At 37.6% G+C, this 16,197-nt stretch overlaps 1 protein-coding gene across 5 annotated transcripts in view; it reads right to left on the minus strand.

Moving 5' to 3' along the window:
• Nucleotides 1-16,197, minus strand: part of LOC116603714 (histamine H2 receptor) — a 28,933-nt gene that overhangs the window by 3,196 nt on the left and 9,540 nt on the right. Inside the window, exons 1-2 of one of the 5 annotated variants that reach the window (XM_032365332.2) lie at nucleotides 2,721-3,602; nucleotides 701-831 (exon numbers count right to left, since the gene is read on the minus strand). The exons of 1 other annotated variant lie outside the window; for it this stretch is intronic. The gene's annotated coding sequence lies outside the window, so the exon portion shown is untranslated. Of the gene's footprint in view, nucleotides 1-700; nucleotides 832-2,720; nucleotides 3,603-6,763; nucleotides 7,347-10,994; nucleotides 11,492-16,197 lie in introns of those variants that run through there. 3 more of the 5 variants (XM_032365334.2, XM_048724236.1, XM_032365331.2) reach the window with 3 other exon arrangements.

The following is a 16,197-nucleotide window of genomic DNA, read 5'->3' on the forward strand; positions in this document are numbered from 1 at the left end:
GAGCGTTTGTTTGTCACTGGGCGCTTCCGCTCTTACCGCTAGCTACCTCGTGGACAATTAGGAGGACCTTTGAAAGGATGGGAAACCCTTCTATTTTCCATGTGTTGTAGACAGTGATTGGTTGACAGCATCGTGTTTATTTTACTGCGAGTGGGAAGGATGGTGTTGCGTTTTTTAATTAAGGGCCAACAACGACGACAACGTGGAAGACGACCGCACAAGTCTTTTAGATAATCAGATCGTAAATACAATAGTAGCACGTGAAAATGTTTTCTGATACATTTCAAACTATGTTTGCTTTTAAGATATAAGGTCCTAAGTTATATTTTCGTTTACTTTTGCTATATTTCGGTAATATCATGGCTTTTACTATAGAATTCAACTCAAGATCCAAACGTTTTCATATGAACACACATGATCGCAGTGTGAGTTTCCATAGCCTTGAGCCTTCGGGGAGAGCTACATAGATAGAAAAACGCCAGGAAAATCGTTGAATTAAAAATTATTTTTATGTTGAAAAAAAGGTCATAGACCTGAATTGATTGTTAATTGATTGAATTGTATCATAGACCCCGTCTTAACGGGATAGTCCGGTACATATGTAGATTGTAAATAAAAATGTGATGTTGTTATTGAGCCCTAAGTGGGCTTATGCCTCGTGTTTTGTCTTCCTGTGAATACGGTACATCACTACGGCTACCTTATAATCATCCTGCTCTTTTCGTTGTCATTATTGTCATCATCATCGTCACATTATAATCATCAACGGCAACACCACAACCACCGCTATCATCATTACCACCACTGACGCCTTTGATATCGTCATAAATACTATAATAATAATAATAATAATAATAATAATAATAATAATAATAATAATAATAATAATAATAATAATAATAATAATAATAATAATAATAATAATAATAATAATAATAATAATAATAATTTTTATTATTATTATTAATCTGATGTTTAAGAAGGTTGTATTGCTACAAGATATGCCCCTGCTCGCAGCTTAATAAAGCGTATTACGTAGTGGGAAAAATATGTTTTTTTGGCAGGCACGGTGTTCTTTCCTTTTCAATAAACATTGAAGGAGCAGAAGAAAAAGTCGATTCGTTTTGCAATGCACTGAAACTATGTTCAGCGAGTCAAAAAAATGGCATATGACAATATTTCGACGGGTTTCCATTTTGACTTGATCGAATTCATAATTGAACTCGATCAAGTTTTTAATTTTTTATTATCTAGTCAATCACAGTGGACATGATAATGTTCTCCCCCCCCCCCCCCCCCCCAATTCGACTGTTAATTTAGATTAGAATACGTTGTGGTCTGCAGGGGCAGTGACACAAGGAGGAGAGTTAGAGTCCACGAAAAGTATTGCCATGTGTTTCAGTAAATGTATGGAAATGGATTCTAATTTTGTAGTTTAAGATTGGGGTTTAACATACACCCCGCTTTTAGCAGTGGAACATTTTCGGCTTGCAAGTTCGCCCCCAATTGAAAATTTGCTTCAGCCGCCTCTGGTCCACACCGCGATGCTCCTCTTGGATTATCAGTCAAAACATCACATCGCCCTTCAAACGCAAACCCCAACATCAAATAGCCGCCTTCGCGGGCTGCTTTAAAAATAATATTTCTCATTACTTTTTATCTCTAGATGAATAATTAGGCTCGCATTTTACATCTTTCTGTATTCCGAAAAATGACGAAGTCGTCCTTGTGCTGGCCGCTAAGAAAGTCTTTTTAAGTACCTTTAAAAGGGCACTTTGTAGGAGGCCTTCAACCCTATTCTCTTATGCAGATGCACTAGCGATAGAATAGAGTAGGCTATTTTCAAAAGGCTTTTAAAGGACGGTAAATGGTAGCAAATTGTAAAAGCAATAAAAGTATTAGTTCTTTCATATTCAATGCGGATGATATACACTACTTCCAAAACATTTTCCACAAATTGGCTTTTTTCAATTTTCATCAAAAGTTATCAACCGTTCCATATCGTACTCTCTTTTCTAACAAGCGCAATCAGTGTTATTCATATTATATGGCATTAGACAATAACCGCAAATGGAAGTTCTCCGACCACAAAAAATATCAGAGGTTTTACCGTGACAGTATTGTCAACGTTGGACACAAACGCAGTAATTTTGTACCTTGAAAAGTAAATTAGAACCACAAATGTACAAATATGAGTATTCAGTCCTCTAGTCAAGAACTGTTTCAAGGAATTTCACTTTATCTACCTCAGAAACGAATTATCTTGAAAAAAAAAACGTAACAACAATGGAATTTCTTGATTTTCTTCTAATTCCTTTGCGTTCTCCATAAATGAGTATTTGGTAAACGAAACAGCCGCTTCAAGGAACTTTGCACCGAGCTTTTTACGGATTAAAAAGATAACATTAAAAAAAAAGTGGAATTAGTTGTGAAGTTATCTTTCGATCATACAACGAAAAAAGGCATAAATGTATTTGACAAACTGGACCGGGTGTTTTTAGATTGTCAGAAATTATATCAAACGGCGAATAAAAAATGAATGTCTTCACTGGCACAAAAATTCTCAATAAAAAAAATTAAAATGGCTAAATTTGAATAGGCGGAAAAAGAAATCTCACCTTTTTCTAACATCGACGAGAATAAAGCGTTCATGTTATAAGCAGGGCTATGATATATTTTGCTCAAAAAGGTATTAAAAATATGCTAAACTAGCACCTTACCGTGTTTAACCGTGTTTTCGAGGCATGCACTGTGCCGCGTTAAGTCACTAAAAGCCAGCGAACACATTTTCCCGCTAAATAAACGCTAGCAGTGCGGCGCTTTTCAAGCTGTGATACGATTGGTCCTAAGATGCAAAAATTACGTTGTCATGACAATAAATTTTGTCATATGAATAGTTATCGTTTCTCCAAACCTTGTATAATGGATTTATCCGGATATTTTGCTTTAAGTCTTGATAAAAAGAGAAACAGACGGATTAAGATATAGCTTTTTGAGCTGTTAAAATTATATATAGGCATGTTTATGTAAAACTATAACTGAGAAATAAAGAAACAAAATGATCTCATGCGAAAGGTATACGCCTAGTTCTAGACAGGTTAGGCACAGACTATATTATTGGCAAAAGAGCGGCAGACTGTCTGGCTAATTGAGTCCAACTCAGTTGACTTAAGGTTGATCAAGTCAACAAGGGCCCGCGTTCACGGCAATTACGTGATGTGCCTTTACCCAAAAAGAACACTCAAAAGAAAACCGCATGCCGCAAAGCCTAGAATACCTGAAATCCGCTGACAGAAGGTTTACCCAATTTTTCTTTTTTCGTATTTGACTGTTTTAAATATACATATATTTCAAATTGTATTTACACAAAGCAAACAAGACACAAAACAGATTTCAATTGGGCTTGAGAATATAGACCCTAGGGAAAGCAAATCCCTTCAGTGCTGTACTAAAGGCTTTATAGGCAAACATTTAAAAACTGTTCACACTGAAAATTGTTTTTCTAACACCATTGTAAAACATTATGTATATTTGTTATCGCTATATTATCATTATGTATATTTGTAATAATTTAATAATTTTCTGAGAGCCACATGTATATTATCTGTATTAATATTAGGTGTCACTCTCAATAAAAAATGTCTTAACCAACTAAATGATCTGAAAATATGAACATATAACGGTAGAATAGCCAGTTACAAGGCTAAAACGTTAGAGATAAAAATGATGATCACAACTATAAGACTATATGACAATTTACGACCTCGGACGTTTATCGAAACAGCACAAATGAACAGCTCGATAAAGTAATTGAATCACTAATTAAGCTTGGACAGGAAGAAACAATATCGAAGAGTTTTATTCCAGTCCGTGTTATTCCAGTCCACGTTTTCTTATTCCACTCGAGTCCATATTTTAGAGTATGCTAGACACCACAGCTTTATTCATCGGATCACAAATGATATTGTCTGTAGACAACTACCTTGTCTGAGATACATCTTAAGAGATATTTCTATGGGATTATAAATTTGGCGTTTTCTAGGCGTGAATAAGCTACATCATGCCTTGGTTAAATCAAGCTTTGCAAGGTTATAAAATATTATTACAAACTATGTAAAAGATGATAACACTAGATTTGGAAGATATAATGAATTTGAGGGTTTATTTTAATGATGTTAACTGGCCCATGACGGGATCTGTTTAAATACATAATTATTATACGTTCTACTCTATCTGTATCCTTCTTATATTTGCTTGGTTCTTCCATTTCTTATATTGAACTATGAAACTTCATTAATACCGTCACCTACAAACCCGTAACCCGTTATGTTTATAGTCTATTTGATTAATCACCTTACATCGAACTTCTTTCGTCATCCTTTTTTTTATTTCTTACCTTCCCTTTTATTTACTGTGATCGCAATAGCCTGAGTACATGTCGTACATGCTCTAAACTTGTTGCTATCTATTAAAAAACCTAACACGACAAGGGCGGATGTGTAAACATTCTGCTGTTTGTCTTATGTGAACTAGCACGTGCAAAGGCTGGATTGAGGTCAGGAAGAACCCGAGCATTTGCTAAGCCTTCTCTACCTCTCCCTAACCCGATTATCTTAAAGGATTACAGAAATGCACTAAGACAGACCGGATAAGATAACACAATGACTATGGTGCCAAACACCAGGCGGAAACAAATTGAGTTTTTCAATCTTCAAGAAAAACACAATAATGTGTTTACAACATCCCTGGCAGCATCCACATTCCCCTCGGCTTATTTGGAGAAGCTTATATATTTTCGATTGAATTTGGTCAAAAAGATAAAAGTATAAATAAAGTATAATACGAATAATGATTATTTCGAATCGAATTTTCTTTTCATGATTTGTATTTTAATATTCAATAAAACAAAATGTTTGAGCTCTTTAATTTAAAGGCTTTTAAACTTATATACATTGTCCCTTTTTTTCAAGACAGTATACAATCAAACGTACCTATGTTTTCTTTGGAGGAAGTTTGAGGATTTCTTTCTACGGATCAAGAGGTCATTTCTTTATTCAATTAATTTGATGCTCTAAAGATAACATGAAAACAGTATCAAAGTTCGTCAAATAGTCCTTTACACACCAAATTCACACATAGAGAGTACCTTTGAATCTCGAGGAATTTTCATTTTCCTCCAGCGTACATTGAAACAGTTTCCCAAAAAATCAACCAGCCCTCTCTTGTAAATCCACCTCGCGATCACAACGCATTTAACACGGTTTCTTCTACACTGAATTGATTAACATGAAAAGAAGGGAATATAAACTTAAACGTTATCAGAAGCTTAAATCGACACAAGCGCCAGACTGAGCGTCATAAAGTTAAGAGCTCCGGACTTTACGCATCATATTATGTTCACGTAGAGCGCAGGATGCCTAAGTAACGCAAATAACAGCATGATATCTTTCCCGTCATTGTGCCATTCTAGTAACAGTTCGTGTGTTAGTGGGAGAGATTACCGATCAAAAAAGGCGGGGAAACCTGTAATATTTTGTGGAGCGCGTCACGAAATGCATAGAATTTTATCCGTAGCGAGTTTAACGTTAATTGTTGCGCTATGTATCAGCAGAGGCGTCCAGGAGGCAATATCAATTCAAATATATATACCATTGATTTTCAAATGCTTTTTGAATAAAGTGAGAGCGAAGAATATCTAGTCTAGATTTTTTCAAAACCATAATGAATAAAATAATTGTATAGAAAATTAAGAAATTTAAAATGCCGATGTCTAGCAATCTCTTTTTAAACTATATACTTGAATTTAAAATAACGTCTGAAAGTTCTATCGCAACAATTTTATGTAAGCGTTGTTTAGTGCCAAACTTGTAATGGGACGCTGGTTTTTTATGTCGATGATTGAAGGGTTGAAGATATTTTGTTCTTAAAAAGGGCAAGGTTCTAATATCTTATTTCCAAACACAAAGTATAGGGGCACACTAATCAAATACTCTTTTTCAAGGGGTTTTCAATTAAGAATTTGGATAGAATACACTCTCAATCTCACACACATTTTTCTTGAAACTGATACCAACACAATTGTTATTGGAAATATGTTTGGTTTATATGGCGTGGCACTGTTTTGACCACGAATCCTTATTTGTCTTATATGTTTCATTTGGAAAGCACTCTTACCCCTTTCAAGGATGTTACAGACATCCAATCTTCCTCAAGATATTCAGTTTGATCGAGTGATAAAGTTTTGGAAGTAGATATTGGCAACTTGGATTGGATAAATGCTATAAAAGGGTCTGGAAAACGCGAATAATTACTTCAAACACTGGCTATGCCAGGAAATAACTGGGTTGCGAACCAGCCAGTCCAATATTTTTGTTGTTGTAAACATTTTACTTTATTTTTTCATATTAAATTTTTATATAATTTTTCTATTTTAATCACTGATTTACATGTTGTGGTTTGAAGATCCGCTCTTTCTAAAAAAAGATGATATAATATCGAATACAGTCAACATTTCGGGACTAAAAGCATTCTTGCTATGTAATAACAGCCTTTTTATCAATAAGAAGAGACGATGAAGTATTCTGTGCGATTTTCAAGAGTTCTGACAGAGCAGACACAAAACAAGGCGTCCCTTCAACTGCAATATTTGTGCGGATACAAAAATAAAATAAACATATTTGGGCAGGGTATTGTAGATCCAAGATCTGTTAAATCTGGAGGTGTCTGTAAATGGTAAATAATCTCCAAAATTTGCCCAACATACCTTAAGCCAGGGACAATCAGTGCTTTAACAGAATTCACGGAGTAGCCACCAAGACAAAAGCAGCCATTTCGTCACTCGCGCTGTGCCAAACGAATGTTCTCAGCTTTTTTTTTGCAATATGCTCCCGTCTAAAAATAAACTCATTCTGTGATTACCTTGCAGAAACTTTTTGGCGCCGAGAGCCAGCTGTCACCTACCCCAAGAAATGATTCGCTGGATAATAAACCGAAGGTTATCTTTATTCTAATCTTATACAGAATTTTATGCATAGTCCATACTATTCTACATTTTAAAGCCAAAGAATAGACAAAATTAGTGTAGTTATTGTTGACTTGAGTGAACACTAAGAGCATACAAACTGCTGCGTTTGAGTTCGAAACCAGGAACAAGAGCCTTTAATTTTAAAGCACTTCCGTATCTTTTGGTCTGATTGATTAAAATATTCTCCTAATTCTGTTCTAGGGGCTTGAAAATTCAATAGTTTTAAATGATTTTTGGGACAATACGCGTTATTACCTCTGGCATTATCGGAAATAAATTTACGTGGTAAGTCCAATCATAATTTAATGAATAAGTCGCGAGCACCGACTTTTAATGGATCTTTCTTTCCTTTTTTTTTTTTCATCTTTTATGTGTAAGGGAATAGGGCTGTTATTTGACACTCTGTATAGTTGAGAGATGAATGCGCGACGACCGGATTCATAATGATGATGAGCAAAAAATTGACTCATCTCATTTCTGTGCACCTGTCACGTTAGAAAAGCAGTTTAGCGTCACACGCCGCCTCGCACTTTGAGTAAAATCGACGATTGCTTGGTTTTGGTAAATAAATTCACGTTTTGAATTTGATAGTTAGCAGACATTTGATAATTAGTCGCTCGATCAAGTACAGTCGCGTATTTTTGTTTTACCAACGGGCCCGGGGAAGGAGTGATGGGTAGGTTGATTGAGTAAAATCCTCAATCACTCAGTTTTGGTCGCCATACATGTTTGCTAGTTAACTGAAATTTTAATTCTTAATTCAAATTAAGAAGTTAACAGAGAGGGAAGTAGTGGATATTGCGCATGCGTATTGCGCAATATTTCTTGTACCAACGGGCTCTCATCATTTTATCGTAGCGATAACACGTTTTCTGGGACTCCTGTGGCAAACCAAAAATCATGTCATTTATAAAGGATAAAAAAAAACGAGAACACAACTAAAATATATATCTGATAATTCGCTAGCAAGCTAAACCATGTTTTGATCGCCGAATTATTTAATTTGGATATGAAATATAGCTTTGTCCATCACGAAGCTCTTGGGCTAAAGAAGGCCGGTCACGCCGTCATTTTACGCTCCCGCTCAATGTTGAGTCACACAAAGAATCCATTTTCATCGGCTTATTCAAGCAAGTAACTGAGAAACTTTCAATCAAATATCATTGATAAAGTATCACTCTTCCATCTTGGGTGGTTATTTTGACCTTTACTTGCAAATAGACCGTTGCATTTTCAATTATAAACAATAACGAAAGAGAAGGTGACAGACAGAGCTTAAAGATAGATTCAGAGTCAACAAACTAGTAGTACCACGCTTAAAGATCTGAACGTCAAATAGACCGAATAAATGCATATTAAATATTGCCATTTGGGCTTTATCTCAAGTATAAGCCCATCAAAAAAGGTTACTGGTTTACAAGTTGTTACAAGGTACTGCTCGAATTCTAGAAACAGCTGATTACCATTCTAGACCATTCATACGTAGATACCGAAAGGTTTGTTTATTAGTTTTTTAACCCGCTGGAAATCGTCAATTAAGTACAGCCCCACCCAAGGAACTTACAAATTGCCTCTTGGGGAGCGAAAAATTCGTATCGTTTGCACGGGAACTCCAGGCTCATATCGGACGATAAAAAGACCTTTTGAAGGAAAAGTCGACAACAACGCAGATTTATGTTTTTTAGAATGATATTTCGGCAGGCCAATACCTGCCTTCTTCAGGTTATAAATGAGTTACAATGGCAGGTAAAAATAGTAATTGAGTAAGGAGTAACTTATGGAAGATGGTAAATAGGGTGGTGTGGATTACTAAACAGCTAAACGGTTTCTTCACGCCGGTTGAGGCAACCGGGTTCAAGAGTGCCAGAGCGAGCTATCAGTGTGGCTTCTATTGCTTTACGGATAGAGTCGCGGTTATTTCTTATTTTTTCAATAGATATGAGCTCTATGTCAGAAGCGGAGTGGTTAGGTTTTAGGAAGTGTTCAGCGGCGGGGGTTGGTATGGATCGGGACTGGGAGTCAACAGTTCTGCGGTGGTCATTAAAGCGTTCTTTTAATTTGCGTTTAGTTTCCCCAATATATTGAAGGTTACAACGGTTACATTGAATCATATAAATCACGTTTCTAGAATTGCAGGTTATGTGAGAGGCTATAAGTCGTTTTCACCTGTTGAGAAAAATGTGTGGTTGGGCAGGTTAGGCAGTTTTTTCCGCAACAGAAAGCACCGGGAGGTTGGTTGGTGTTAGAGCGGTCGGAAGGTAGCGTAGCTTTAATGAGGATGTCGCGGAGGTTAGGTGAGCGGCGAAAGGCGACAAGAGGGAGCTCAGTGAAAACCTTATGGCATCGCTTAGACGAAAGTAGGAGGTTGTAATTTCTTCGGATTATGTCGTTGATGTTAGGTAGTGTAGGGACAAAGGGGATGCGACGGGACTTTTCGTGGTTGTTATTATTAGGGCGTAGGGCGTCAATGCGGGAAATGTTAGCAGCGCGTAGGATTTGTCTCTTGAGAAAAGCGGGTTTATAGCCACGCTTGAGGAGGTAGTTGGTGAGTTCATTGCAGCGGTTATTAAAGCTTTCTTCTGTAGAATAAATGCGGCGAATACGGAGGGCGAGGCTATAGAAGATAGCCTTTTTGGTGTGATGAGGGTGGCAAGATAAAAAAAGGTGTTGGTGTTTGGCAGTAGGTTTGGAGAAGAGGTCAGTTTCGATTAATTAATCAACTGTCGACGCAGACCACAAGGTCCGACGCACACCAGCAGATAGAAGCTGTCCGGTGGTTTCTTAGTACGTTTTTGATAAAAAGACGGCTTATCGTACAAAAATTCGCACAGTTAATTTCGTAAAATTAACTGGCTGCTATTTGTGCGTTCTGTGCAAACACTTTTTAGGGTACGAAGGAGCTCCTGGACTTGTCTTTGGAATTTTACAATTTGAGTTATGACTAGAAAATGGTTATTGTCAAAGTCAGTGGATCGGTCACTTGAAATGGATCACAAGCAACAAAATAAACAAGGGGAAAATAAGAATGAAGGACTGGAAACATTCGACATGCAAAGTATTTATATACTAAAACCTCTTCTGAGAGAATTAAAAGAGGAGTTTCTTTCTTGGATGACCTCTTCACCTGTCAATCATGCGCATAAGAGGCGTTAACGCTCGAACCAATCACCGGTCAGCTATTACACTTGAAGCAACCTCTAGAGTATCAACAAACGATAATATAATAAAGAGTGCCAAGCGAGCTCATAATAATCATTATGGGCTTAACGGGAGAGAAGGCATTAAGATCTATGATCTAGAGCATCACTGTTTTAGAGAAAAAGCAGCAATGTTTGGCGCTGGTGCTGCGGTCCGCCAACCAAAATATTATTCATGAAATTGAAAGTTCAACTTTGCACTTCCTTGCCTTAAAAAGGCATTAGAGAATAGAACGCCTCCCCCTTTCAATATTAGGGTTCGCGGCGCAATGAACACTATAATTAAAGTCCTTGTTTCACGAAGCTATTTCATACAAGTCTAATAACGCCTTCATTTTGAGTGCAATACCAGCACTCAGAAATGTTCAGTTATAGAGAGAAAGATAGGCGCTTATTGTGCCAGAAGTATTAATAACTGAATGTTAGCAACGACGAAGGCACCGAAGACGCGACAAAAATGTGATTGATTCGAAAATTCAATGACAGCACGCGAATGGATGATACTGCCTGATACATTCCAGCCGTTTTTCGCCAAAACACGATGTTTAACGGCCTATCGAAGAGAGGAACCCAAGCGCTGTAACTGCAACTTTCTCTGAGTCGGCGCAATAACATGAAAAATAAGGTCATTGGTTAACGTTTTTGAGTTGTTTGGAAAAGCAAGTCCAGTTATCTTTATCAGAGCTAGTTTAGAATGTTTTGGTCTAGTCCTCCTAGTCATCATTCTCGCCCATGCTGACATTCTATAAACGTTTAAAACGCAATTTCAATACCTGCAAACTCACGATGAAGGTCAGGCCGTTAGACGTAGACGAGGGTAATCCTACACTGTTACTTGGTGTCATACCACTAGAGGTTTGCACAGGATGTTATACCTTGATGACAACGAACAGAACAACCAGCATCGGAATACAAATGTAGCGTTATGGCACACAGCAAACAGTGTTTTTACTTAAGGGGCCGCCCCTTCAATATGGTTATTGTGGTAAGTTAAAAACGAGACAAGTGCTCGCACAAAAGAGCCTTGTCCACTTGACACGCGTTTCATTTTAGGAGGCTATAATAGGCAAACACAAGCCGTGTGAGACGCCTTATTGTAGTGAGAAATTGGGTGGCATAAATTGTGCACCGCCCACTGTGGTTGCCTCTTCAAGCAAGCTTTAAACGGCCACGAGTGTCAATCACCATTTAAGTACCATTTGACATTTGACGATTAAAGTGGTACAATATTAGAGTAATTTCCAGTCAATACGAGTAAAGGAACTACCATTAACGCGTTGATAAGAGATTTCTGCCACTAATGACTTCGATAATTGAAATGATAGTATTTGTGATGTACAATTTGCAGTAGACGGTAATTTGAATTCGATTTCCAAAAAAGACGTATTTTATCGTAAATAGAGTAGAGTTAAAAAATAAGAAAGACAGAGAGTAGAAAAAGGTCAGTGCTCACATCATTCCTTATTTATATGCTGGATAGAAATGCTAATCAACCAAGAGGGAGGTGTGCAATGGTGTGTTGATTTGAAAGGGTATACAAATGTTGGTACTTGATTAAAAACTCTCTCTCTATGATAAAGCTACCATTAAGGTATCAATTAGAGGGTTGCTGATGCGCCTAACGCGATACTCATTATCATTTGGGACGCTATTATCGCCCTTCTTGCCAGCTGGATTATTGCGAGAAGTGAACATACCGATCGAGGAACACAGTTTATTAGATATATTTGTACACCTACTATTACAAAAACTGATGTCAGTGCGTATGGCAAATGGTACTCCTGAAACTGATACCTGCTTGTGGTACTATAATATGGCGAGTCTCATGTTTTTTTAAAGTAGGTTTATTAATATCCACAAATGAACGCTCTGCCAAGAGCGCGATCCCGTCTTCCATGTGAAATAAGATACAATTAAATATTAAAAAAACAAGGGTTATAACTAGTCGAGCAAGACGGGCTACATTTCCCTGTGCAGCACATCTACATTTCCCTGTGCAGCGCAACAACGTTTCAGCAAACGAATCTCACCGGTACTTTCTCATGTTTATAGTATTATCCTATATCCTGGTTGATATTAGCTTAGGAATTATTATCTTTTTGATATAAGAGGTTTTTTTTCACTAGAGCATCTCATTACTCATGTACAAATGCTTAAAAAATAAAAAATAAAAAATAAAAAAAACTTAAATCCTGCGCAAGGCAGAATGCACTCGGTTATAACAAGCAGTAAGCTATATTAATTTGATAATTGTTAGTCAAGCCTTGATGATTTTCCAATTGTACACCGCATCACGTGTGCGGTGCACCATAGGAATTTTTTAAGCGGCCACGCGCGGAGCTCCAAGATAAAGAAATCGGTTAGAAACTAGGCGACTAAAAATGTTTGGTCAATGACGTCATGTCACACGCTGCTCGCTGTCTGTACCACTGACGTGACAAGCTTGAGACCAGGCAAGCTAGACAGCGTATCACTCTAAACCAATGAGAGACTGGTTCCAACAAGAACCGGAGGGGGGGGGGGGGGGGGGGGCGATCAAAGAAACATAGGAGTAAGTACGCAGCTGCTTTGTCTCCTATTATCTTTGTTCTACAAAGGAGTTCTTTTGTCTCCATTCTTCTCGTTCTTTGTGTCGAGATATTGTTTATTTGCCCAATCAAATTGCAGCTTGTAAGAGCTGCGAACTGACCCAAACATAAGATGGTAGGGAAGAATTGACAAAAAATGCGAGTGATTAGCTGTTTAAAATTGAGAATTAGAAGGATACATCTGTCTAAAGAACTGCTTTGTACTTCCAAGCGAATATCGGCTCGAGTCGTAAAACCCTTATTCACCTGGTGCGGTGGTTGATTTAAAATAAAGGAAAATGCTACAAAGCCGGCAAACTTTTTTAGCGAATTGTCGAGGATCTGCACTACTATTCTCATTAAGCTGTTTCCAAGCAAAATCAAAGAAGAAAAGCTTTATTTATGCTAAAATTGGAATTGCTCTTTAAAACAAAAAGCGGACACAAACCAAGCAAAAAAGCTGGCCCCGCTTTTTTGGATCCCCTACAGCTCAAATAAATTTGACCGTCCATGCGAAGATGCGAAAACAAACATCATACGATCCATACGGTATTCATGACAAACATTTGCGTTTACAAGTATAATAGCTTTTGTGCGACAATAATAGTGAAACGCTAGCTCTGATTGGTCGAGAAGAGTACACGTGATTAGAGTACACGCTCTCGTTTGACGTCATTGTGCGCGCTGTTTACTAAAACCACTTTTTATTAGATTTCAATCAATAAAATGTGCACCTCACACGGGAGTTTGAAACTTCTAGAAAATTTGTCGTGGAACTGGTATCACAACATAATCATGGTTCGACGGTATGATTTGATGTTCGGTTGCAAGTGAAATTATTTCCTGCACGAACGCTAAGGAATTTAAAAGGAAATGACGGAAGGCCGACTTTGTCTAGAAGTCAAGCCTCAGGCTGAATCAATCATAGAATATTTGGTTCTTATCCGGACTTTTCAAGGGAAACCGTGCTGATGCAGTTAGCTGAATTAGATAATTTTACGTGCATAGTGTACCGTATGGGAAATGTAGCCCCAAGCAGGACATTCGACCAGTGTACTTAGAGAGGTTATTTCCTTCATTTGGAGTCTCATATTATTTCCAATTCCACTTCAAGGCTTGAGATTTTGATAACGAAGTAGAAACAAGGAAAACAAAACAAAATAATAAATAAATAAGTAAATGTGTGTGTGTGAGTGAGTGAGTGAGTGAGTGAGTGAGTGAGTGAGTGAGTGAGTGAGTGAGTGAGTGAGTGAGTGAGTGAGTGAGTGAGTGAGTGAGTGAGTGAGTGAGTGAGTGAGTGAGTGAGTGAGTGAGTGAGTGAGTGAGTGAGTGAGTGAGTGAGGGAGTGAGTGAGTGAGTAAATGATATTAATTGGAAAACGCGAAAATGTTACTAAAGAAGTTTTATGTTTTATTGAGGTTATTGAGTTAATCCCTCTTTCTCAATTTCAATTGATCACTACTTATTATATTGAAGTAGATCAACTTAATACTGAAATAAAGGCTTGTTTTTTAATTATCATATAACTTTTACTTCAAGAGGATTTATAAATAAGTTAGCAAAAGTTACAGCTAAGGAAAAAATCTGATAGGCCTTGTCTCTGATAAAACCTTCTTGGGTTTGCTTCAAAAAGTCCTAGCCAACGAATGGTCTTGTGCTTTGATGAAAGATACAGGAAGGAAATCTCTGATAGGCCTTACTTCTTTAAATATCATTACTTCTGTGAGCAGATAGGCTATTGATAATGTAGTTTGATAAAGTGTGAACCCTGATTGACCTGACAAGGTATCAAGTCAGTGCGTACGTTAGATATAAGAGTTCACAGTCATAAAGGGTCGCTTTTATCTTCTAAAGATTGGTATGGTATACACTCCTGCCTTTTAAGAACATACCATATAATATAGCATTTTAAGCATTAAAAACATGAAAATCTTTTTCACAAATTTCCAATATAACACTTCGACAAAGGACACCTTACCGAATATATAGTAGAAAATGTTGTACAAATCTCGGGAGTCCATCGTCTAGAATCTCATGTAAAATCTTGTTGCTCCAAGAAACAATCAACTCTTATGCGCTTGTAACATTTGGGATCAGATATCTTCTGAGGTTGATGGACAATTCAAATGTTTTTTTAAATGTTGATGATTGGCTTTGACGTGTGACTGACAGCGGGGTTTTGTCTCCCCATCACCCCCCCCCCACCACCACCACCTCCCACCTCCCCCGTGCAAAAATCATCAAAGTTTAATCTCGCAGTCTTTTACTTTTTTCATGCAGAAAACATGACGGGGCCCCTCCCTAAACAACGAAACCTGAATAAATAAATTATTTAGACGCTTAGAGAAATTATAAGAGACGCAACTTGTCATCGATTTTTTTTGATCGGCAAACCTTTTTGCATGATGGATTTCGACTGATAGACATCGATGTAAGATCATTGCACATTGACTGAAGAATTAAACAAAATATTAATACATAGGGAACTAAACACAAATCGAAATGCTAGATTTTTAGGGCGTCACCGACGACAAAGCCGGTTATGGCATTCGAAAAATAAGGGACAACTTTACGTGGTGTAACCCACAGTTTCTCATAGGGAACCCTGATTATAGAATAAATAAACAGAAACCCGCTTACTCAAACTCAGATAACTTTAATTCATCGTAATCTCGTGATTACGATTCCTTGAACTTGGTCCTTCCATTAAGTCATTTATACTAGAAGTCGAATTCACCCACCCCCCCCCCCCCTCCCAATCAACGCGAACTCGAACATATGCAACTTAATTTTTCTCTCCCGCCAGAATTCGATATAGCGGGGTCGCATATCTTTCCGAAAACGTTAGTAGTAGTTCCTGGGCCTCCAGCCCTCCTCCCCCTACATAGTATATCGAACAGAGCAAGTAATACAACAATGCAGTTAGCCATACTGCGTACAGATAGCCCTAACATTATAATATTGAAACATTACAAAAAGACATCCTAATGCGCACGTATCACTCTTAGCGCGCGCACGATTAATCCAAGTTAGCCTGTCACAAACTCCGGTAGTTTCTAGGTATTAATAGCCCTTCAGTTAGGATCTATCAATTAAGAATTTTTGAAGACGTGATCGTTCTTGGAGGAGATAACGAGAAAAATCCCCGTCAAAGGGTCGCTTGCGGGAAGTACAATCGTCTTTGAGTCCAGCCGCGACGACATCTATCAACATCGCCTCCGAAATTTGGGAGTAAGCTTCTTAAAAACTCCCCATGATAACAACAAAAAAAGAGAGCGATTCCGCGTTTTCAAGCTACATCCATTCAAATATATCTTAAAGCAGAACCAAGGGGCGCTAAAAAATGAGTAAAAGCAATTTAATAAAATAAAATCATAGACACAATACAGAAAGTCGTGCTAAACATGTC

Source organism: Nematostella vectensis, chromosome 1, assembly GCF_932526225.1.
Source record: "Nematostella vectensis chromosome 1, jaNemVect1.1, whole genome shotgun sequence".
In the NCBI taxonomy this organism is placed as follows: Eukaryota; Metazoa; Cnidaria; class Anthozoa; order Actiniaria; family Edwardsiidae; genus Nematostella; species Nematostella vectensis.